The following is a 27,447-nucleotide window of genomic DNA, read 5'->3' as shown; positions in this document are numbered from 1 at the left end:
CATTTGAACATTTTTCATTTACATTGACACATTTCTTGGAGAAAAAATATCTTAAACCCCACTGCAACACACACAAAATATCTCACACCCCATTGCAACACACACAAAATATCTCACACCCCACTGCAACACACACAAAATATCTCACACCCCACTGCAACACACACAAAATATCTCACACCCCACTGCAACACACACAAAATATCTCACACCCCACTGCAACACAGATATCTCGCACCCCACTGCAACACAGATATCTCACATCCCACTGCAACACAGATATCTCACTCCCGACTGCAACACACACAAAATATCTCACACCCCACTGCAACACACACAAAATATCTCACACCCCACTACAACACAGATATCTCGCACCCCACTGCAACACAGATATCTCACTCCCGACTGCAACACAGATATCTCACACCCCACTGCAACACACACAAAATATCTCACACCCCACTGCAACAAAGATATCTCGCACCCCACTGCAACACAGATATCTCACATCCCACTGCAACACAGATATCTCACTCCCGACTGCAACACAGATATCTCACACCCCATTGCAACACATATCTTACTCCCCACTGTAACACAGATATCTCACACCCCACTGCAACACAGATATCTCACTCCCCACTGCAACACAGATATCTCACACCCCACTGCAACACAGATATCTCACACCCCACTGCAACACAGATATCTCACTCCCCACTGCAAAACAGATATCTCACACCCCACTGCAACACAGAAATCTCACACCCCACTGCAAAACAGATATCTCACACCCCACTGCAACACAGATATCTCACTCCCCACTGCAACACAGATATCTCACACCCCACTGCAACACAGATATCTCACACCCCACTGCAAAACAGATATCTCAGTCCCCACTGCAACACAGATATCTCACACCCCACTGCAACACAGATATCTCACACCACACTGCAAAACAGATATCTCACTCCCCACTGCAACACAGATATCTCACACCCCACTGCAACACAGATATCTCACACCCCACTGCAACACAGATATCTCACACCCCACTGCAAAACAGATATCTCACTCCCCACTGCAACACAGATATCTCACACCCCACTGCAACACAGATATCTCACACCCCACTGCAACACAGATATCTCACACCCCACTGCAACACAGATATCTCACTCCCCACTGCAAAAAGATATCTCACTCCCCACTGCAAAACAGATATCTCACACCCCACTGCAACACAGATATCTCACTCCCCACTGCAAAAAGATATCTCACTCCCCACTGCAAAACAGATATCTCACACCCCACTGCAACACAGATATCTCACACCCCACTGCATCACAGATATCTCACACCCCAGTGCAAAACAGATATCTCACACCCCACTGCAACACAGATATCTCACTCCCCACTGCAAAACAGATATCTCATTCTCCACTGCAACAAAGATATCTGACATGCCAAAGTATGATTATCTGCCCTCTCACATACCAATTTCAGCAGTTCAATATTTTATTGATATCAGATCTCTCCCATATACACACTCTTATATCAGATCTCTCCCATATACACACTCTTATATCAGATCTCTCCCATATACACACTCTTATATCAGATCTCTCCCATATACACACTCTTATATCAGATCTCTCCTAAATACACACTCTTATATCAGATCTCTCCCATATACACACTCTTATATCAGATCTCTCCCATATACACACTCTTATATCAGATCTCTCCCATATACACACTCTTATATCAGATCTCTCCCATATACACACTCTTATATCAGATCTCTCCTATATACACACTCTTATATTAGATTTCTCCTATATACACACTCTTATATCAGATCTCTCCCATATATACACTCTTATTTCAAATCTCTCCTAAATACACAATCTTATATCAGCTCTCCCATATACACACTCTTATATCAAATCTCTCCCATATATACACTCTTATATCAGATCTCTCCCATATACACACTCTTATATCAGATCTCTCCTATATACACACTCTTATATCAGATCTCTCCCATATACACACTCTTATATCAGATCTCTCCTATATACACACTCTTATATCAGATCTCTCCTATATACACACTCTTATATTAGATTTCTCCTATATACACACTCTTATATCAAATCTCTCCCATATACACACTCTTATATCAGATCTCTCCTATATACACACTCTTATATCAGATCTCTCCCATATACACACTCTTATATCAGATCTCTCCTATATACACACTCTTATATCAGATCTCTCCTATATACACACTCTTATATCAGATCTCTCCCATATACACACTCTTATATCAGATCTCTCCTAAATACACACTCTTATATCAGACCTCTCCTAAATACACACTCTTATATCAGATCTCTCCTAAATACACACTCTTATATCAGATCTCTCCTATATACACACTCTTATATCAGATCTCTCCCATATACACACTCTTATATCAGATCTCTCCTAAATACACACTCTTATATCAGACCTCTCCTAAATACACACTCATATATCAGATCTCTCCTAAATACATACACTTGTATCAGATCTCTCCCATATACACACTCTTATATCAGATCTCTCCTATATACACACTCTTATATCAGATCTCTCCTATATACACACTCTTATATCAGATCTCTCCTAAATACATACACTTGTATCAGATCTCTCCGATATACACACTCTTATATCAGATCTCTCCTAAATACACACTCTTATATCAGATCTCTCCCATATACACACTCTTATATCAGATCTCTCCTATATACACACTCTTATATCAGATCTCTCCCATATACACACTCTTATATCAGATCTCTCCCATATACACACTCTTATATCAGATCTCTCCCATATACACACTCTTATATCAGATCTCTCCCATATACACACTCTTATATCAGATCTCTCCCATATACACACTCTTATATCAGATCTCTCCCATATACACACTCTTATATCAAATCTCTCCTATATACACACTCTTATATCAGATCTCTCCCATATACACACTCTTATATCAGATCTCTCCCATATACACACTCTTATTTCAAATCTCTCCTATATATACACTCTTATATCAAATCTCTCCCATATACACACTCTTATATCAGATCTCTCCCATATACACACTCTTATATCAGATCTCTCCCCATATACACACTCTTATATCAGATCTCTCCTATATACACACTCTTATATCAGATCTCTCCCATATACACACTCTTATATCAGATCTCTCCTATATACACACTCTTATATCAGATCTCTCCCATATACACACTCTTATATCAGATCTCTCCTATATACACACTCTTATATCAGATCTCTCCCATATACACACTCTTATATCAGATCTCTCCTATATACACACTCTTATATCAGATCTCTCCCATATACACACTCTTATATCAATCTCTCCTATATACACACTCTTATATCAGATCTCTCCTATATACACACTCTTATATCATATCTCTCCTATATACACACTCTTATATCAGATCTCTCCCATATATACACTCTTATATCAGATCTCTCCTAAATACACACTCTTATATCAGATCTCTCCCATATACACACTCTTATTTCAAATCTCTCCTATATATACACTCTTATTTCAAATCTCTCCTATATATACACTCTTATATCAAATCTCTCTTATATACACACTCTTAGATCAGATCTCTCCCATATACACACTCTTATATCAGATCTCTCCTAAATACACACTCTTATATCAGATCTCTCCTAAATACACACTCTTATATCAGATCTCTCCTATATACACACTCTTATATCAGATCTCTCCCATATATACACTCTTATCAGATCTCTCCTAAATACACACTCATATATCAGATCTCTCCTAAATACATACACTTGTATCAGATCTCTCCTAAATACACACTCTTATATCAGATCTCTCCTAAATACACACTCTTATATCAGATCTCTCCTATATACATACTCTTATATCAGATCTCTCCCATATACACACTCTTATATCAGATCTCTCCGAAATACACACTCTTATATCAGATCTCTCCCATATACACACTCTTATATCAGATCTCTCCTAAATACACACTCTTATATCAGATCTCTCCTATATACACACTCTTATATCAGATCTCTCCCATATACACACTCTTATATCAGATCTCTCCTAAATACACACTCATATATCAGATCTCTCCTAAATACATACACTTGTATCAGATCTCTCCCATATACACACTCTTATATCAGATCTCTCCCATATACACACTCTTATATCAGATCTCTCCCATATACACACTCTTATATCAGATATCTCCGAAATACACACTCTTATATCAGATCTCTCCCATATACACACTCTTATATCAGATCTCTCCTATACACACTCTTATATCAGATCTCTCCTATATACACACTCTTATATCAATCTCTCCTATATACACACTCTTGTATCAGATCTCTCCTATATACACACTCTTATATCAGATCTCTCCTATATACACACTCTTATATCAGATCTCTCCCATATACACACTCTTATATCAGATCTCTCCCATATACACACTCTTATATCAAATCTCTCCTATATACACACTCTTATATCAGATCTCTCCCATATACACACTCTTATATCAGATCTCTCCCATATACACACTCTTATTTCAAATCTCTCCTATATATACACTCTTATTTCAAATCTCTCCTATATATACACTCTTATATCAAATCTCTCCCATATACACACTCTTATATCAGATTTCTCCCATATACATACTCTTATATCAGATCTCTGCTATATACACACTCTTATATCAGATCTCTCCTATATACACACTCTTATATCAGATCTCTCCTATATACACACACAATTATATCAGATCTCTCCCATATACACACTCTTATATCAGATCTCTCCGATATACACACTCTTATATCAGATCTCTCCTAAATACACACTCTTATATCAGATCTCTCCCATATACACACTCTTATTTCAAATCTCTCCTATATATACACTCTTATTTCAAATCTCTCCTATATATACACTCTTATATCAAATCTCTCTTATATACACACTCTTAGATCAGATCTCTCCCATATACACACTCTTATATCAGATCTCTCCTAAATACACACTCTTATATCAGATCTCTCCTAAATACACACTCTTATATCAGATCTCTCCTATATACACACTCTTATATCAGATCTCTCCCATATATACACTCTTATATCAGATCTCTCCTAAATACACACTCATATATCAGATCTCTCCTAAATACATACACTTGTATCAGATCTCTCCCATATACACACTCTTATATCAGATCTCTCCCATATACACACTCTTATATCAGATCTCTCCCATATACACACTCTTATATCAGATATCTCCGAAATACACACTCTTATATCAGACCTCTCCCATATACACACTCTTAAATCAGATCTCTCCCATATACACACTCTTATATCAGATCGCTCCCATATACACACTCTTATATCAGATCTCTCCTATATACACATATATCAGATCTCTCCTACTCTTATATCAGATCTCTCCTATATACACACTCTTATATCAGATCTCTCCCATATACACACTCTTATATCAGATCTCTCCCATATACACACTCTTATATCAGATCTCTCCGAAATACACACTCTTATATCAGACCTCTCCCATATACACACTCTTATATCAGATCTCTCCCATATACACACTCTTATATCAGATTTCTCCCATATACACACTCTTATATCAGATCTCTTCCATATACACACTCTTAGATCAGATCTCTCCTATATACACACTCTTATATCAGATCTCTCCCATATACACACTCTTATATCAGATCTCTCCGAAATACACACTCTTATATCAGACCTCTCCCATATACACACTCTTATATCAGATCTCTCCTATATACACACTCTTATATCAGATTTCTCCCATATACACTGTCTTATATCAGATCTCTTCCATATACACACTCTTAGATCAGATCTCTCCTATATACACACTCTTATATCAGATCTCTCCCATATACACACTCTTATATCAGATCTCTCCCATATACACACTCTTATATCAAATCTCTCCTATATACACACTCTTATATCAGATCTCTCCCATATACACACTCTTATATCAGATCTCTCCTAAATACACACTCTTATATCAGATCTCTCCTATATACACACTCTTATATCAGATCTCTCATAAATACCCACTCTTATATCAAATCTCTCCCATATACACACTCTTATATCAAATCTCTCCTATATACACACTCTTATATCAGATCTCTCCCAGATACACACTCTTATATCAGATCTCTCCCATATACACACTCTTATATCAAATGTCTCCTATATACACACTCATATATCAGATCTCTCCCATATACACACTCTTATATCAAATCTCTCCTATATACAAACTCTTATATCAGATCTCTCCCATATACACACTCTTATATCAGACCTCTCCCATATACACACTCTTATATCAGATCTCTCCTAAATACATACACTTGTATCAGATCTCTCCCATATACACACTCTTATATCAGATCTCTTCCATATACACACTCTTAGATCAGATCTCTCCTATATACACACTCTTATATCAGATCTCTCCTATATACACACTCTTATATCAGATCTCTCCCATATACACACTCTTATATCAGATCTCTCCTAAATACATACACTTGTATCAGATCTCTCCGATATACACACTCTTATATCAGATCTCTCCTAAATACACACTCTTATATCAGATCTCTCCCATATACACACTCTTATTTCAAATCTCTCCTATATATACACTCTTATTTCAAATCTCTCCTATATATACACTCTTATATCAAATCTCTCTTATATACACACTCTTAGATCAGATCTCTCCTAAATACACACTCATATATCAGATCTCTCCTAAATACATACACTTGTATCAGATCTCTCCCATATACACACTCTTATATCAGATCTCTCCCATATACACACTCTTATATCAGATCTCTCCCATATACACACTCTTATATCAGATCTCTCCCATATACACACTCTTATATCAGATCTCTCCTAAATACACACTCTTATATCAGATCTCTCCTAAATACACACTCTTATATCAGATCTCTCCCATATACACACTCTTATTTCAAATCTCTCCTATATATACACTCTTATTTCAAATCTCTCCTATATATACACTCTTATATCAAATCTCTCTTATATACACACTCTTAGATCAGATCTCTCCTAAATACACACTCATATATCAGATCTCTCCTAAATACATACACTTGTATCAGATCTCTCCCATATACACACTCTTATATCAGATCTCTCCCATATACACACTCTTATATCAGATCTCTCCCATATACACACTCTTATATCAGATCTCTCCCATATACACACTCTTATATCAGATATCTCCGAAATACACACTCTTATATCAGACCTCTCCCATATACACACTCTTATATCATATCTCTCCCATATACACACTCTTATATCAAATCTCTCCTATATACACACTCTTATATCAGATCTCTCCCATATACACACTCTTATATCAGATCTCTCCCATATACACACTCTTATTTCAAATCTCTCCTATATATACACTCTTATTTCAAATCTCTCCTATATATACACTCTTATATCAAATCTCTCCCATATACACACTCTTATATCAGATTTCTCCCATATACACACTCTTATATCAGATCTCTCCCATATACATACTCTTATATCAGATCTCTGCTATATACACACTCTTATATCAGATCTCTCCTATATACACACTCTTATATCAGATCTCTCCTATATACACACACACTTATTTCAGATCTCTCCCATATACACACTCTTATATCAGATCTCTCCTAAATACACACTCTTATATCAGATCTCTCCTAAATACACACTCTTATATCAGATCTCTCCCATATACACACTCTTATTTCAAATCTCTCCTATATATACACTCTTATTTCAAATCTCTCCTATATATACACTCTTAGATCAGATCTCTCCCATATACACACTCTTATATCAGATCTCTCCTAAATACACACTCTTATATCAGATCTCTCCTATATACACACTCTTATATCAGATCTCTCCTATATACACACTCTTATATCAGATCTCTCCCATATATACACTCTTATATCAGATCTCTCCTAAATACACACTCATATATCAGATCTCTCCTAATACACACTATATCAGACGCTCCCATATACACACTCTTATATCAGATCTCTCCTATATACACACTCTTATATCAGATCTCTCCTATATACACACTCTTATATCAGATCTCTCCCATATACACACTCTTATTTCAAATCTCTCCTATATATACACTCTTATTTCAAATCTCTCCTATATATACACAGTCTTATATCAGATCTCTTCCATATACACACTCTTAGATCAGATCTCTCCTATATACACACTCTTATATCAGATCTCTCCTATATACACACTCTTATATCAGATCGCTCCCATATACACACTCTTATATCAGATCTCTCCTATATACACACTCTTATATCAGATCTCTCCTATATACACACTCTTATATCAGATCTCTCCCATATACACACTCTTATATCAGATCTCTCCCATATACACACTCTTATATCAGATCTCTCCGAAATACACACTCTTATATCAGACCTCTCCCATATACACACTCTTATATCAGATCTCTCCCATATACACACTCTTATATCAGATTTCTCCCATATACACTGTCTTATATCAGATCTCTTCCATATACACACTCTTAGATCAGATCTCTCCTATATACACACTCTTATATCAGATCTCTCCCATATACACACTCTTATATCAGATCTCTCCGAAATACACACTCTTATATCAGACCTCTCCCATATACACACTCTTATATCAGATCTCTCCCATATACACACTCTTATATCAGATTTCTCCCATATACACTGTCTTATATCAGATCTCTTCCATATACACACTCTTAGATCAGATCTCTCCTATATACACACTCTTATATCAGATCTCTCATAAATACCTCTCTTATATCAAATCTCTCCCATATACACACTCTTATATCAAATCTCTCCTATATACACACTCTTATATCAGATCTCTCCCAGATACACACTCTTATATCAGATCTCTCCCATATACACACTCTTATATCAAATCTCTCCCATATACACACTCTTATATCAAATCTCTCCTATATACACACTCTTATATCAGATCTCTCCCAGATACACACTCATATATCAGATCTCTCCCATATACACACTCTTATATCAAATCTCTCCTATATACAAACTCTTATATCAGATCTCTCCCATATACACACTCTTATATCAGACCTCTCCCATATACACACTCTTATATCAGATCTCTCCTAAATACATACACTTGTATCAGATCTCTCCCATATACACACTCTTATATCAGATCTCTTCCATATACACACTCTTAGATCAGATCTCTCCTATATACACACTCTTATATCAGATCTCTCCTATATACACACTCTTATATCAGATCTCTCCCATATACACACTCTTATATCAGATCTCTCCTAAATACATACACTTGTATCAGATCTCTCCGATATACACACTCTTATATCAGATCTCTCCTAAATACACACTCTTATATCAGATCTCTCCCATATACACACTCTTATTTCAAATCTCTCCTATATATACACTCTTATTTCAAATCTCTCCTATATATACACACTTATATCAAATCTCTCTTATATACACACTCTTAGATCAGATCTCTCCCATATACACACTCTTATATCAAATGTGTCCTATATACACACTCATATATCAGATCTCTCCCATATACACACTCTTATATCAAATCTCTCCTATATACAAACTCTTATATCAGATCTCTCCCATATACACACTCTTATTTCAAATCTCTCCTATATATACACTCTTATTTCAAATCTCTCCTATATATACACTCTTATATCAGATCTCTCCTAAATACACACTCTTATATCAGATCTCTCCTAAATACACACTCTTATATCAGATCTCTCCTATATACACACTCTTATATCAGATCTCTCCCATATATACACTCTTATATCAGATCTCTCCTAAATACACACTCATATATCAGATCTCTCCTAAATACATACACTTGTATCAGATCTCTCCCATATACACACTCTTATATCAGATCTCTCCCATATACACACTCTTATATCAGATCTCTCCCATATACACACTCTTATATCAGATCTCTCCCATATACACACTCTTATATCAGATATCTCCGAAATACACACTCTTATATCAGACCTCTCCCATATACACACTCTTATATCATATCTCTCCCATATACACACTCTTATATCAGATCTCTCCCATATACACACTCTTATATCAGATCTCTCCTATATACACACTCTTAAATCAGATCTCTCCCATATACACACTCTTATATCAGATCTCTCCCATATACACACTCTTATATCAAATCTCTCCTATATACACACTCTTATATCAGATCTCTCCCATATACACACTCTTATATCAGATCTCTCCCATATACACACTCTTATTTCAAATCTCTCCTATATATACACTCTTATTTCAAATCTCTCCTATATATACACTCTTATATCAAATCTCTCCCATATACACACTCTTATTTCAAATCTCTCCTATATACACACTCTTATATCAAATCTCTCCCATATACACACTCTTATATCAGATCTCTCCCATATACATACTCTTATATCAGATCTCTGCTATATACACACTCTTATATCAGATCTCTCCTATATACACACTCTTATATCAGATCTCTCCTATATACACACACACTTATTTCAGATCTCTCCCATATACACACTCTTATATCAGATCTCTCCTAAATACACACTCTTATATCAGATCTCTCCTAAATACACACTCTTATATCAGATCTCTCCCATATACACACTCTTATTTCAAATCTCTCCTATATATACACTCTTATTTCAAATCTCTCCTATATATACACTCTTATATCAAATCTCTCTTATATACACACTCTTAGATCAGATCTCTCCCATATACACACTCTTATATCAGATCTCTCCTAAATACACACTCTTATATCAGATCTCTCCTATATACACACTCTTATATCAGATCTCTCCTATATACACACTCTTATATCAGATCTCTCCCATATATACACTCTTATATCAGATCTCTCCTAAATACACACTCATATATCAGATCTCTCCTAAATACATACACTTGTATCAGATCTCTCCCATATACACACTCTTATATCAGATCTCTCCCATATACACACTCTTATATCAGATCTCTCCCATATACACACTCTTATATCAGATCTCTCCCATATACACACTCTTATATCAGATCTCTCCCATATACACACTCTTATATCAGATATCTCCCAAATACACACTCTTATATCAGACCTCTCCCATATACACACTCTTATATCAGATCTCTTCCATATACACAGTCTTATATCAGATCTCTTCCATATACACACTCTTAGATCAGATCTCTCCTATATACACACTCTTATATCAGATCTCTCCTATATACACACTCTTATATCAGATCGCTCCCATATACACACTCTTATATCAGATCTCTCCTATATACACACTCTTATATCAGATCTCTCCTATATACACACTCTTATATCAGATCTCTCCCATATACACACTCTTATATCAGATCTCTCCCATATACACACTCTTATATCAGATCTCTCCGAAATACACACTCTTATATCAGACCTCTCCCATATACACACTCTTATATCAGATCTCTCCCATATACACACTCTTATATCAGATTTCTCCCATATACACTGTCTTATATCAGATCTCTTCCATATACACACTCTTAGATCAGATCTCTCCTATATACACACTCTTATATCAGATCTCTCCCATATACACACTCTTATATCAGATCTCTCCGAAATACACACTCTTATATCAGATCTCTCCCATATACACACTCTTATATCAGATTTCTCCCATATACACTGTCTTATATCAGATCTCTTCCATATACACACTCTTAGATCAGATCTCTCCTATATACACACTCTTATATCAGATCTCTCCCATATACACACTCTTATATCAGATCTCTCCCATATACACACTCTTATATCAGATCTCTCCCATATACACACTCTTATATCAGATCTCTCCCATATACACACTCTTATATCAGATTTCTCATAAATACACACTCTTATATCAGATCTGTCCCATATACACACTCTTATATCAAATGTCTCCTATATACACACTCATATATCAGATCTCTCCCATATACACACTCTTATATCAAATCTCTCCTATATACAAACTCTTATATCAGATCTCTCCCATATACACACTCTTATATCAGACCTCTCCCATATACACACTCTTATTTCAGATCTCTCCTAAATACATACACTTGTATCAGATCTCTCCCATATACACACTCTTATATCAGATCTCTTCCATATACACACTCTTAGATCAGATCTCTCCTAAATACATACACTTGTATCAGATCTCTCCCATATACACACTCTTATATCAGATCTCTCCCATATACACACTCTTATATCAGATCTCTCCTAAATACACACTCTTATATCAGATCTCTCCTAAATACACACTCTTATATCAGATCTCTCCTATATACACACTCTTATATCAGATCTCTCCCATATACACACTCTTATATCAGATCTCTCCTAAATACACACTCATATATCAGATCTCTCCTAAATACATACACTTGTCTCAGATCTCTCCCATATACACACTCTTATATCAGATCTCTCCCATATACACACTCTTATATCAGATCTCTCCCATATACACACTCTTATTTCAAATCTCTCCTATATATACACTCTTATATCAAATCTCTCTTATATACACACTCTTATATCAGATCTCTCCCATATACACACTCTTATATCAGATCTCTCCCATATACACACTCTTATATCAGATCTCTCCGAAATACACACTCTTATATCAGACCTCTCCCATATACACACTCTTATATCAGATCTCTCCCATATACACACTCTTATATCAGATCTCTCCCATATACACACTCTTATATCAGATCTCTCCCATATACACACTCTTATATCAGATCTCTCCCATATACACACTCTTATATCAGATATCTCCGAAATACACACTCTTATATCAGACCTCTCCCATATACACACTCTTATATCAGATCTCTTCCATATACACAGTCTTATATCAGATCTCTTCCATATACACACTCTTAGATCAGATCTCTCCTATATACACACTCTTATATCAGATCTCTCCTATATACACACTCTTATATCAGATCGCTCCCATATACACACTCTTATATCAGATCTCTCCTATATACACACTCTTATATCAGATCTCTCCTATATACACACTCTTATATCAGATCTCTCCCATATACACACTCTTATATCAGATCTCTCCCATATACACACTCTTATATCAGATCTCTCCGAAATACACACTCTTATATCAGACCTCTCCCATATACACACTCTTATATCAGATATATACACACTCTTATATCAGATCTCTCCCATATACACACTCTTATATCAGATTTCTCCCATATACACTGTCTTATATCAGATCTCTTCCATATACACACTCTTAGATCAGATCTCTCCTATATACACACTCTTATATCAGATCTCTCCCATATACACACTCTTATATCAGATCTCTCCGAAATACACACTCTTATATCAGACCTCTCCCATATACACACTCTTATATCAGATCTCTCCCATATACACACTCTTATATCAGATTTCTCCCATATACACTGTCTTATATCAGATCTCTTCCATATACACACTCTTAGATCAGATCTCTCCTATATACACACTCTTATATCAGATCTCTCCCATATACACACTCTTATATCAGATCTCTCCCATATACACACTCTTATATCAAATCTCTCCTATATACACACTCTTATATCAGATCTCTCCCATATACACACTCTTATATCAGATCTCTCCTAAATACACACTCTTATATCAGATCTCTCCTAAATACACACTCTTATATCAGATCTCTCCTATATACACACTCTTATATCAGATCTCTCATAAATACCCACTCTTATATCAAATCTCTCCCATATACACACTCTTATATCAGATCTCTCCTATATACACACTCTTATATCAGATCTCTCCTATATACACACTCTTATATCAGATCTCTCCCATATACACACTCTTATATCAGATCTCTCCGAAATACACACTCATATATCAGATCTCTCCCATATACACACTCTTATATCAAATCTCTCCTATATACAAACTCTTATATCAGATCTCTCCCATATACACACTCTTATATCAGACCTCTCCCATATACACACTCTTATTTCAGATCTCTCCTAAATACATACACTTGTATCAGATCTCTCCCATATACACACTCTTATATCAGATCTCTTCCATATACACACTCTTAGATCAGATCTCTCCTATATACACACTCTTATATCAGATCTCTCCTATATACACACTCTTATATCAGATCTCTCCTAAATACATACACTTGTATCAGATCTCTCCGATATACACACTCTTATATCAGATCTCTCCTAAATACACACTCTTATATCAGACCTCTCCCATATACACACTCTTATATCAGATCTCTCCCATATACACACTCTTATATCAGATCTCTCCCCCATATACACACTCTTATATCAGATCTCTCCTAAATACACACTCTTATATCAGATCTCTCCTAAATACATACACTTGTCTCAGATCTCTCCTATATACACACTCTTATATCAGATCTCTCCTCCAATACATACACTTGTCTCAGATCTCTCCCATATACACACTCTTATATCAGATCTCTCCCATATACACACTCTTATATCAGATCTCTCCCATATACACACTCTTATATCAGATATCTCCTAAATACACACTCTTATATCAGATCTCTCCCATATACACACTCTTATATCAGATCTCTCCCATATACACAGTCTTATATCAGATCTCTTCCATATACACACTCTTAGATCAGATCTCTCCTATATACACACTCTTATATCAGATCTCTCCCTATACACACTCATATATCAGATCTCTCCCATATACACACTCTTATATCAAATCTCTCCTATATACAAACTCTTATATCAGACCTCTCCCATATACACACTCTTATATCAGATCTCTTCCATATACACACTCTTATATCAGATCTCTCCCATATACACACTCTTATATCAGATCTCTCCTATAATACACACTCTTATATCAGATCTCTCCCATATACACACTCTTATATCAGATCTCTCCCATATACACACTCTTATATCAGATCTCTCCCATATACACACTCTTATATCAGATCTCTCCTATATACACACTCTTATATCAGATCTCTCCCATATACACACTCTTATATCAGATCTCTCCCATATACACACTCTTATATCAAATCTCTCCTATATACACACTCTTATATCAGATCTCTCCCATATACACACTCTTATATCAGATCTCTCCTAAATACACACTCTTATATCAGATCTCTCCTATATACACACTCTTATATCAGATCTCTCATAAATACCCACTCTTATATCAAATCTCTCCCATATACACACTCTTATATCAAATCTCTCCTATATACACACTCTTATATCAGATCTCTCCGAAATACACACTCTTATATCAGACCTCTCCCATATACACACTCTTATATCAGATCTCTCCCATATACACACTCTTATATCAGATTTCTCCCATATACACTGTCTTATATCAGATCTCTTCCATATACACACTCTTATATCAGATCTCTCCTAAATACACACTCTTATATCAGATCTCTCCTATATACACACTCTTATATCAGATCTCTCCCATATACACACTCTTATATCAGATCTCTCCACTATATACACACTCTTATATCAGATCTCTCCTATATACACACTCTTATATCAGATCTCTCCCATATACACACTCTTATATCAGATCTCTCCTATATCTTATATCAGATCTCTCCTATACACACTCTTATATCAGATCTCTCCCATATACACACTCTTATATCAGATCTCTCCCATATACACACTCTTATATCAGATTTCTCCTAAATACACACTCTTATATCAGATCTCTCCCATATACACACTCTTATATCAGATCTCTCCTATACACACTCTTATATCAGATCTCTCCCATATACACACTCTTCTCCCATATACAGACTCTTATATCAGATCCTCCCATATACACACTCTTATATCAGATCTCTCCCATATACACACTCTTATATCAGATCTCTCCCATATACACACTCTTATATCAGATCTCTCCCATATACACACTCTTATATCAGATCTCTCCCTATATACACACTCTTATATCAGATCTCTCCCATATACACACTCTTATATCAGATCTCTCCTAAATACACACTCTTATATCAGATCTCTCCTATATACACACTCTTATATCAGATCTCTCCCATAAATACAACTCTTATATCAGATCTCTCCCATATACACACTCTTATATCAGATCTCTCCTATATACACACTCTTATATCAGATCTCTCCCATATACACACTCTTATATCAGATCTCTCCTATATACACACTCTTATATCAGATCTCTCCCATATACACACTCTTATATCAGATCTCTCCCATATACACACTCTTATATCAGATCTCTCCCATATACACACTCTTATATCAGATCTCTCCTAAATACACACTCTTATATCAGATCTCTCCTATATACACACTCTTATATCAGATCTCTCCCATATACACACTCTTAGATCAGATCTCTCCCATATACACACTCTTATATCAGATCTCTCCTATATACACACTCTTATATCAGATCTCTCCCATATACACACTCTTATATCAGATTTCTCCTATATACACACTCTTATATCAGATCTCTCCTATACACACTCTTATATCAATATCAGATCAGATCTCCCCATATACACACTATACTCACACTCTTATATCAGATCTCTCCCATATACACACTCTTATATCAGATCTCTCCATATACACACTCTTATATCAGATCTCTCCCATATACACACTCTTATATCAGATCTCTCCCATATACACACTCTTATATCAGATCTCTCCCATATACACACTCTATATCAGATTTCTCCCATATACACACTCTTATATCAGCCCTATCCCATATACACACTCTTATATCAGATCTCTCCCATATACACACTCTTATATCAGATCTGTCCCATATACACACTCTTATATCAGATCTCTCCTAAATACACACTCTTATATCAGATCTCTCCTATATACACACTCTTATATCAGATCTCTCCTATATACACACTCTTATATCAGATTTCTCCTATATACACACTCTTATATCAGATCTCTCCCATATACACACTCTTATATCAGATCTCTCCCATATACACACTCTTAAGCAGATCTCTCCCATATACACACTTTTACATCAGATCTACATTTAACATTTACATTTAAGTCATTTAGCAGACGCTCTTATCCAGAGCGACTTACAAATTGGTGCATTCACCTTATGACATCCAGTAGAACAGTCACTTTACAATAGTGCATCTAAATCTTAAGGGGGGTGAGAAGGATTACTTATCCTATCCTAGGTATTCCTTAAAGAGGTGGGGTTTCAGGTGTCTCCGGAAGGTGGTGATTGACTCCGCTGTCCTGGCGTCGTGAGGGAGTTTGTTCCACCATTGGGGGGCCAGAGCAGCGAACAGTTTTGACTGGGCTGAGCGGGAACTGTACTTCCTCAGTGGTAGGGAGGCGAGCAGGCCAGAGGTGGATGAACGCAGTGCCCTTGTTTGGGTGTAGGGCCTGATCTCTCCCATATACACACTCTTATATCAGATCTCTCCCATATACACACTCTTACATCAGCTCTGTCCTATATACACACTTTATATTAGCTCACATTAACTCTCAGCTCAGAAGTCTACATAATACATTGTGCAGTTAAGTAACTCTCTGTTAGGTTAGTTCATAGGCAGCAGGTAGCCTTGTGGTTAAAAGCCAGTAATAGAAAGGTTGCTTGTTCGAATCCCCAAGCCAACTTGGTGAAAAATCTGCCGATGTACCATTGATCAAGGCACTTAACCCTTATTGCTCCTGTAAATCGCTCTGGATAAGAGTGTCTGCTAAATGACTAAAATGTCAATGTATAAAGCCACGCTAGGAAAGCTGCTGCTCTACGTTCAAACAGACCTTTCTACACAAAAAAAAATGGTATTCAAACAAAAAGCCCTACTATATTGACTTACTTGTCTTCTATAGGAAACTATTTTAGGACTGACAGTCCTCCCTTTAGCAGTTGGGACATCAATCACTGCTCACAGCAAATGACCTCTAATAAAGACTTTAGAAAAGCACCATTAACCATAAAGGGAGAGAAAAAGAGAGAGAGCAGAGAGCAAAGAAAGAGAGAGGCGGAGAGAGAGAGAGAGAGAGAGAGAGAGAGAGAGAGAGAGAGAGAGCAGAAAAAGAAAGAGAGAGAGAGAGAGAGCAGAGAGCAGACAAAGAGAGGCATAGAGAGAGCAGAGAGAGAGAGAGAGAGAGAGAGAGAGAGGCAGAGAGAGAGAGAGGAAGAGAGAGAGAGAGAGAGATAGGAAAAACAGTCTCTCATAGAAACAGTATGCTACATAACAACCAGCAATTATTAACACCTGCTAATGGGGTCAGAGAGAGAACGCACAGAAACACTACGTGTTTTAACAACCATACGAGGTGACAGCTATATTACAGGCCATACTGTTTCTGTCTCAATCTCCCCATAGAAACAACAGTGGCAGCACCATCAACAAAAAACAGAAGGGATTTGTTGCAGTTCTGTCGAAGGCTGGGTCTGTACTATGTCAATGGTAGGTTACGGGGGATTCTTTCGGGGAGATTGACCTATTGCTCACCTCTTGGCCACAGCACGGTAGACTATATGATTACAGACATTGACCCTTTCTCTCTCAGCTCATTCACTGTCAAGCCACTAACACCTCTTTCTGATCACAGCCAAATGACGTTGTTCCTCCAAAGAACAGACATGGAAACAACTAGACATTCACAGCCCAGTAAGCTGTACAACATCAGAAAGTTATACAGATGGACCCAAAACAGCACAGAAGAATATCAGAAAACAACAAGTAACCAAAAAATCCAAACACACATTCAATATCTTTCTGGATACCACAAACCCTCACAGAAGGCATCAATTTAGAGTAGCAGTAAAAAACCGTAACAATATATTCAGACAAATGGCAAAAGAAGCACAACTGAAATTGATTAAAAAATATATATAAAATACATTTACCACAAACTGGTTTGATACAGATTGTAAAATTATCAGGAAAAAACATAGAACATTATCAAACTAAAAGCACAGAGACCCAGAGAATTTAAAACTCTATAAACTGACACTAATTGAGGAATCCATAAACACAAACAACTTCTGGCAAAATGAGAAAAAAACTAAAAAGAGAAACTAGAGGAATTAGCCATACAATGGTGTCAAATGTAAAATGGCGCCGGAAAAAACTGCGGGTTTGGGCGATTATGTGGGATTTATTCACGTTATTTGTCATTTATTTTGTACATAATGTTTCTGCAACCGTATTTTACGGCAGAAAAGAGCTTCTGGATATCAATACAGAGATCACTCACCTCGGATTAGACAAAGAGCTTCTAGATATCAGGACAGCGATCACTCACCTCGGATTAGACTAAGAGTTTCTGGATATTAGGACAGAGATCACTCACCTCAGATTAGACTAAGAGTTTCTGGATATCAGGACAGAGATCACTCACCTCGGATTAGACTAAGAGCTTCTAGATATCAGGACAGCGATCACTCACCTCGGATTAGACTAAGAGCTTCTAGATATCAGGACAGCGATCACTCACCTCGGATTAGACTAAGAGTTTCTGGATATCAGGACAGAGATCACTCACCTCAGATTAGACTAAGAGCTTCAAGATATCAGGACAGCGATCACTCACCTCGGATTAGACTAAGAGCTTCTAGATATCAGGACAGAGATCACTCACCTCGGATTAGACAAAGAGCTTCTGGATATCAGGACAGAGATCACTCACCTCGGATTAGACAAAGAGCTTCTGGATATCAGGACAGAGATCACTCACCTCGGATTAGACAAAGAGCTTCTAGATATCAGGACAGAGATCACTCACCTCGGATTAGACTAAGAGCTTCTAGATATCAGGACAGAGATCACTCACCTCGGATTAGACTAAGAGCTTCTGGATATCAGGACAGAGATCACTCACCTCAGATTAGACAAAGAGCTTCTAGATATCAGGACAGAGATCACTCACCTCGGATTAGACTAAGAGCTTCTAGATATCAGGACAGAGATCACTCACCTTGGATTAGACTAAGAGCTTCTAGATATCAGGACAAAGATCACTCACCTCGGATTAAACTAAGAGCTCCTAGATATCAGGACAGAGATCACTCACCTCAGATTAGACTAAGAGCTTCTGGATATCAGGACAGAGATCACTCACCTTGGATTAGACTAAGAGCTTCTAGATATCAGGACAGAGATCACTCACCTTGGATTAGACTAAGAGCTTCTAGATATCAGGACAAAGATCACTCACCTCAGATTAGACTAAGAGCTTCTAGATATCAGGACAGAGATCACTCACCTTGGATTAGACTAAGAGCTTCTAGATATCAGGACAAAGATCACTCACCTCGGATTAAACTAAGAGCTCCTAGATATCAGGACAGAGATCACTCACCTCAGATTAGACTAAGAGCTTCTGGATATCAGGACAGAGATCACTCACCTCGGATTACACAAAGACTTTTTCAACAACAAGCAAGACTCACATGATATTCTCCAAACACCCGACAGGGCCAACATCCCCGTTATTTGCAAGAGGAAGTGATGTAGGTACAGAGGACGAAGAGCAGGATGCCTCGTCAGGACCCGCAGAAGGTGAGTAGGAAAGCTGCCGTTACCGTCAATATTACTCGCCAATATGCAATCACTGGACAATAAATTAGACGAGGTACGATCACGAATATCCTACCAATGGGACATCAAAAACTGTAATATCCTATGTTTAACGGAATCGTGGCTGAATGACGACACGGATATTCAGCTAGCGGGATACACGCTGCACCGGCAGGATAGAACAGCACACTCCGGTAAGACGAGTTGGGGGTCTGTGCATATTTGTAAACAACAGCTGGTGCACGAAATCTGAGGAAGTCTCTAGATTTTGCTCGTCTGAAGTATATTGTGATAAACTGCAGGCCACACTACTTGCCTAGAGAGTTCTCAACTATACTTTTCGTGGATGTTTATTTACCACCACAGACAGATCCTGGCACTAAGACCTCACTCAGTCAGCTATAAGGAAATAAGCAAACAGGAAACCACTCACCCAGAGGCGGTGCTCCTAGTGTCGGGAGACTTTAATGCAGGGAAACTTAAATCAGATCTACCAAATCTCTATCAACATGTTAAATGTGACACCAGAGGGGAACAATTCTAGATCCCCTGTACTCCACACACAGAGACGTGTACAAAGCTCTCCCTCGTCCTCCATTCGGTAAATCCGTCCACAACTCGATCCTCCTGATTCCTGCTTACAAGCAAAAATTAAAGCAGGAAGCACCAGTGACTCGGTCTATAAAAAAAGTGGTAAGATGAAGCAGACGCTAAACTAAAAGACTGTTTTGCTATCACAGACTGGAATATGTCCTGGGATTCTTCCGATGATATTGAGGAATACACCACATCAGTCACTGGCTTTATCAATAAGTGCATCGAGGACGTCATCCTCACAGTGACTGTACGTACATACCCCAATCAGAAGCCATGGGTTACAGGCAACATTCGCACTGAGCTAAAGGGTAGAGCTGCCGCTTTCAAGGTGCGGGACTCTAAAATGGAAGCTTACAAGAAATCCTGCTATGCCATACGACGAACCATCAAACAGGCAAAGCGTCAGTACAGGGCTAAGATTGAATCATACCACACCAGCTTCGACAAGCTATTAAAGAACTATTACAGACTACAAAGGCCCTAAAATTTGTCAAAGACCCCAGCCACCCCAGTCATAGACTGTTCTCTCTACTACCGCACAGCCGCAAGCTGCCCAGTGACACGAGCCTACCAGACGAGCTAAATCACTTCTATGCTTGCTTCGAGGTAAGCAACACTGAGGCTTGCATAAGAGCATCAGCTGTTCCGGACGACTGTGTGATCACGCTCTCCGTAGCCGACGTAAGAAAGACCTTTAAACAGGTCAACATACGCAAGGCGGCTGGGCCAGATGGATTACCAGGACGTGTGCTCCGGGCATGTGCTGACCAGCTGGCAGGTGTCTTCACTGACATTTTCAACATGTCCCTGTCTGAGTCTGTAATACCAACATGTTTCAAGTAGACCACCATAGTCCATGTGCCCAAGAACACAAAGGCAACCTGCCTAAATGACTACAGACCCGTAGCACTCACGTCCGTAGCCATGAAGTGCTTTGAAAGCTGGTAATGGCTCATGTCAACACCATTATCCCAGAAACCCTAGACCCACTCTAATTTGCCTATGGATCCACAGATGATGCCCAAATGGATCCACGGATGATGCAATCTCTATTGCACTCCACACTGCCCTTTCCCACCTGGACAAAAGGAACACCTATGTGAGGATGCTATTCAATTATTACAGCTCAGCGTTCAACACCATAGTACCCTCAAAGCTCATCACTAAGCTAAGGAACCTGGGACCAAACAACACTGAGGTCCCCGGGGGTGCGTGCTTAGTCCCCTCCTGTACTCCCTGTTCACCCACAACTGCATGGCCAGGCACAACTCCAACACCATCATTAAGTTTGCAGACAACACAACAATGGTAGGCCTGATCACCGACAACGACGAGACAACCTATAGGGAGGAGGTCAGAGACCTGGCCGGGTGGTGCCAGAATAACAACCTATCCCTCAACGTAACCAAGACTAAGGAGATGATTGTGGACTACAGGAAAAGGAGCACCGAGCATGCCCCCATTCTCATCAACGGGGCTGTAGTGGAGCAGGGTGAGAGCTTCAAGTTCCTTGGTGTCCACATCAACAACAAACTAGAATGGTCCAAACACACCAAGACAATCGTGAAGAGGGCACGACAAAGCCTTTCCCCTCAGGAAACTAAAAAGATTTGGCATGGGTCTTGAGATCCTCAAAAGGTTCTACACGTGCAACATCGAGAGCATCCTGACCAGTTGCATCACTGCCTGGTACGGCACTTGCTTGGCCTTTGACCGCAAGGCACTTCAGAGGGTAGTGCGTACGGCCCAGTACATCAATGGGGCAAAGCTGCCTGCCATCCAGGACCTCTACACCAGGCGGTGTCAGAGGAAGGCCCTAAAAATTCTCAAAGACCCCAGCCACCCTAGTCATAGACTGTTCTCTCTACTACCGCATGGCAAGCGGTACCAGAGTGCCAAGTCTAGGACAAAAAGGCTTCTCAACCATTTTTCACCCAAGCCATAAGACATAAGCATTTTGTGTCTCCCCAACCACTCTTTTACGCTGCTGCTTCTCTCTGTTTATCTTATATGCATAGTCACTTTAACTATACATTCATGTACATACTACCTCAATTGGCCCGACCACCAGTGCTCCCGCACATTGGCTAACCGGGCTATCTGCATTGTGTCCCACCACCTGCCAACCCCTCTTTTTATGCTACTGCTATTCTCTGTTCGTCATATATGCATAGTCACTTTTACCATACCTACATGTACATACTACCTCAATAAGCCGGACTAACCGGTGTCTGTATATAACCTAGCTACTGTTATTTTCAAATGTCTTTTTACTGTTGTTTTATTTCTTTACTTACCTACACACACACACACACACGCACACACACGCACATGTGCACACGCACACGCACGCACACGCGCGCACACACACACATACCTTTTTTCCGCACTATTGGTTTTGAGCCTGTAAGTAAGCATTTCACTGTATTCGGCGCACGTGACAAATATACTTTGATATGATTCGTTGACATATCGACAACCCATTTTTAAAACCTCTACAACCCTGTTCAAACTGATGCAAACACAGAACAATGCAAAATTCAAGATATTTTTTTTCATTTTCCATTTGTTTTGTCTTTGTCTTACACACCTGCTTTTAATCTCCAATTACTTGTTCATTATTTAACCCTCTGTTCCCCCATGTTTGTTTGTGAGTAATTGTTTGTATGTATACGGTCCATTATGTGGGCTCGCTTTATTGTATTTGTCTATTTTTGAGTAAATTACGTTTATTTACTCATATCTGCTGTCCTGCGCCTGACTCCTCTATACAAGCTTCACACAGACCTATTTACACCCTACCAAAATGTACACTTGCTTTATCGACTTCTAAAAAGCATTTAATTCTATTTGGCATACAGGGCTGTTTTACAAAGTTATTGAAAGTGGTTTAGGGTGGTTAAACACAAGACATAATTAAATCAATGTATACTGACTGGCAATACGTGCAGCATCAAAATTGGCAAGAAAAGTATTTAACCGGGGCGGGGCCTTCACCAGGGTTGCAATCTGAGCCCTGTCCTCTTCAATATTTACATCAACGAATTGGCCATTATTCTAGAAAAATCCTCAGCCCCTAGTGTTAGTTTCCACAATTTGGAGGTTAAATGCCTGCTCTTCGCAGATGTCACCCACAGCACATGGCCTACAGCAGAGCCTGGACCTGCTAGAGCAGTACTGTCAGACCTGGGCCCTGCCAGTAATAAATAAATTATTTTCCAGAGATGATCCGAGAGATGATCCAGATCTCAGGCAATTAGACCAAAGTTCTCAATTGGTACAAAATATACAGAGTACTGCACACACTATACTAGGTTTAGAAATAAGCTCAGCTGGAGACCTAAATGAGGCAGTGAATGAACTGAGAGAGAAAGCACACAGGGCATACAGCATTAAGAAACTAATTCAAGTTGAAATACCTATTCAAATTTGGCTAAAACTAATTGAATGTGTCATTGAAGCAATTACACTTTATGGCAGCGAGCTGTGAGGTCCACTTTTACAACAAGATTTCACCCAGTGGGACAAACACCCCATTGAAACCCCACATGTTCTGTAAGATTATCCTACATGTCCAGAGGAAAACTACAAACAACACATGCAGGGCAGAAGTAGGCCCATAATCACTAATAATAAAAACTCAAAAAATAGCAATTACGTTTTGGAAACATCTACAACACATTGACTCCTCATGTAATTACCTGCAATGCCAAGAGTTGGGCAAAGAAAATAGTCCCCTCATCAAGCTGGTCCTGGGGCTGAGTTCACAAACCAGAAAGAAAGAGAGGCTGAGAGAGAGTATTGAGAGGGAGTGAGTGAGAGAGAAAGAGGGAGCAAGAGAGAGAGAGATATAAAGAGAGAGAGAGCAGAAAGAGAGAGTGAAAGAGTGAAAGAGAGAGTGAGAGAGAGACAGAGAGTGAGAGAGAGAGAGAGAGAGAGAGAGAGAGAGAGAGAGAGAGAGATGTACAAACAAAAAGATAATTACTTGACACATTGGAAAGAATTAACAACAAAAAACAGAGCAAACTACAATGCTATTTGGCCCTTAACAGAGAGTACACAGTGGCAGAATACCTGTACACTGGGACTGACCCAAACAAACTGACCCAAAGAAAGCTTTGACTATGTACAGAGTCAGTGAGCATAGCCTTGCTATTGAGAAAGGCTGCCGTAGGCAGATCTGGCTCTCAGGAGAAGACAGGCTATGTGCACACTGCCCACAATATGAGGTGGAAACTGAGCTGCACTTCCTAACCTCCTGCCAAATGTATGACCATATTAGAGACACATATTTCCCACAGATTACACAGATCTGCAAGGAATTCGAAAACAACCCCAATTTTGATAAACTCCCATATCTACTGGGTGAAATACCACAGTGTGCCATGACAGCAGCAAGATGTGTGACCACGAGAAAAGGGCAACCAGTGAAGAAGAAACACCATTGTAAATAAAACCCATATTTATGTTATTTATTTTCCCTTTTGAACTTTAACCACTTGCACATCATTACAACACTGTATATATACACTACCGTTCAAAACGTTGGGGCCACTTATAAATAAGACACTGGACAGAGGAACTCTGCCTAGAAGGCCAGCATCCCGGAGTCGCCTCTTCACTGTTGACGCTGAGACTAGTGTTTTATGGATACTATTTAATGAAGCTGCCAGTTGAGGTCTTGTAGGGCATCTGTTTCTCAAACTATACACTCTAATAAACTTGTCGTCTTGCTCAGTTGTGCACCGGGGCCTCCCACTCCTCTTTCTATTCTGGTTAGAGCCAGTTTGGGCTGTTCTGTGAAGAGTTTGCGCTGTTCTGTGAAATCTGCCATTTCCAGCTACAATAGTCATTTACAATATTAACAGTATCTACACAGATTTCTGATCAATTTAAATGTTATTTTAATGGACAAAAAATGAGCTTTTCCTTCAAAAACAAGGAGATTCCTAAGTGACCCTAAACCTAAATTTTTGAACGAGAGAGAGAGAGAGAGAGAGAAAGAGAGAGAGAGAGAGAGAGAGAGAGAGAGAGAGAGAGATGTCCTCATAGGATAATGGAACCAAAAAATGTTCTACCTGGAACCAAGAGGGGTTCTTAATAACCGCTCTACAGGATCGGTGTCACACCGGCGGGATGGTTGAGTTAATGTGCACTAATGTGATTAGCACGAGGTTGTAAGTAAACAACAACATTTCCCAGGACATATCTGATACAGGCAGAAATGTTAAATTCTTGTTAATCTAACTGCACTGTCCAATTTACAGTAGCTATTACAATGAAATAATACCATGCTATTGTTCGAGGAGAGTGCACAGGTATGAACTTGAAAATGTATTAATAAACCAATTAGGCACATTAGGGCAGACTTGATACAACATTTGGAACAGAAATGGAATGGTACATTGGATCAGTCTAAAACTTTGCACATACACTGATGCCTTCTAGTGGCCAAAATATAAATTGCGCCTAAATTGAAATAATGCATTGTGGCCTTTCTCTTGCATTATCTTTTACCAGATCTAATGTGTTATATTCTTCTACATTCATTTCACATTTCCACAAACTTCAAAGTGTTTCCTTTCAAATGGTATCAAGAATATGCATAACCTTGCTTCAGGTCCTGAGCTACAGGCAGTTAGATTTGGGTATGTCATTTTACGATGGAA

General features: G+C 38.3%; 1 protein-coding gene across 5 annotated transcripts in view; it reads right to left on the bottom strand.

Annotated features, from left to right (window-relative positions):
* Positions 1 to 27,447, bottom strand: part of enox1 (ecto-NOX disulfide-thiol exchanger 1) — a 120,225-nt gene that overhangs the window by 43,024 nt on the left and 49,754 nt on the right. For 3 of the 5 annotated variants that reach the window (XM_052493473.1, XM_052493469.1, XM_052493472.1), the window contains exon 2: positions 25,480 to 25,566. The exons of the other annotated variants lie outside the window; for them this stretch is intronic. The gene's annotated coding sequence lies outside the window, so the exon portion shown is untranslated. The remainder of the gene's footprint in view (positions 1 to 25,479; positions 25,567 to 27,447) is intronic. 5 annotated transcript variants of the gene reach the window in all.

This window comes from Oncorhynchus keta, chromosome 34 (assembly GCF_023373465.1).
Source record: "Oncorhynchus keta strain PuntledgeMale-10-30-2019 chromosome 34, Oket_V2, whole genome shotgun sequence".
In the NCBI taxonomy this organism is placed as follows: Eukaryota; Metazoa; Chordata; class Actinopteri; order Salmoniformes; family Salmonidae; genus Oncorhynchus; species Oncorhynchus keta.
Note: the sequence above shows the minus strand (reverse complement) of the source record. Positions and strands in the feature narration are given on the sequence as shown.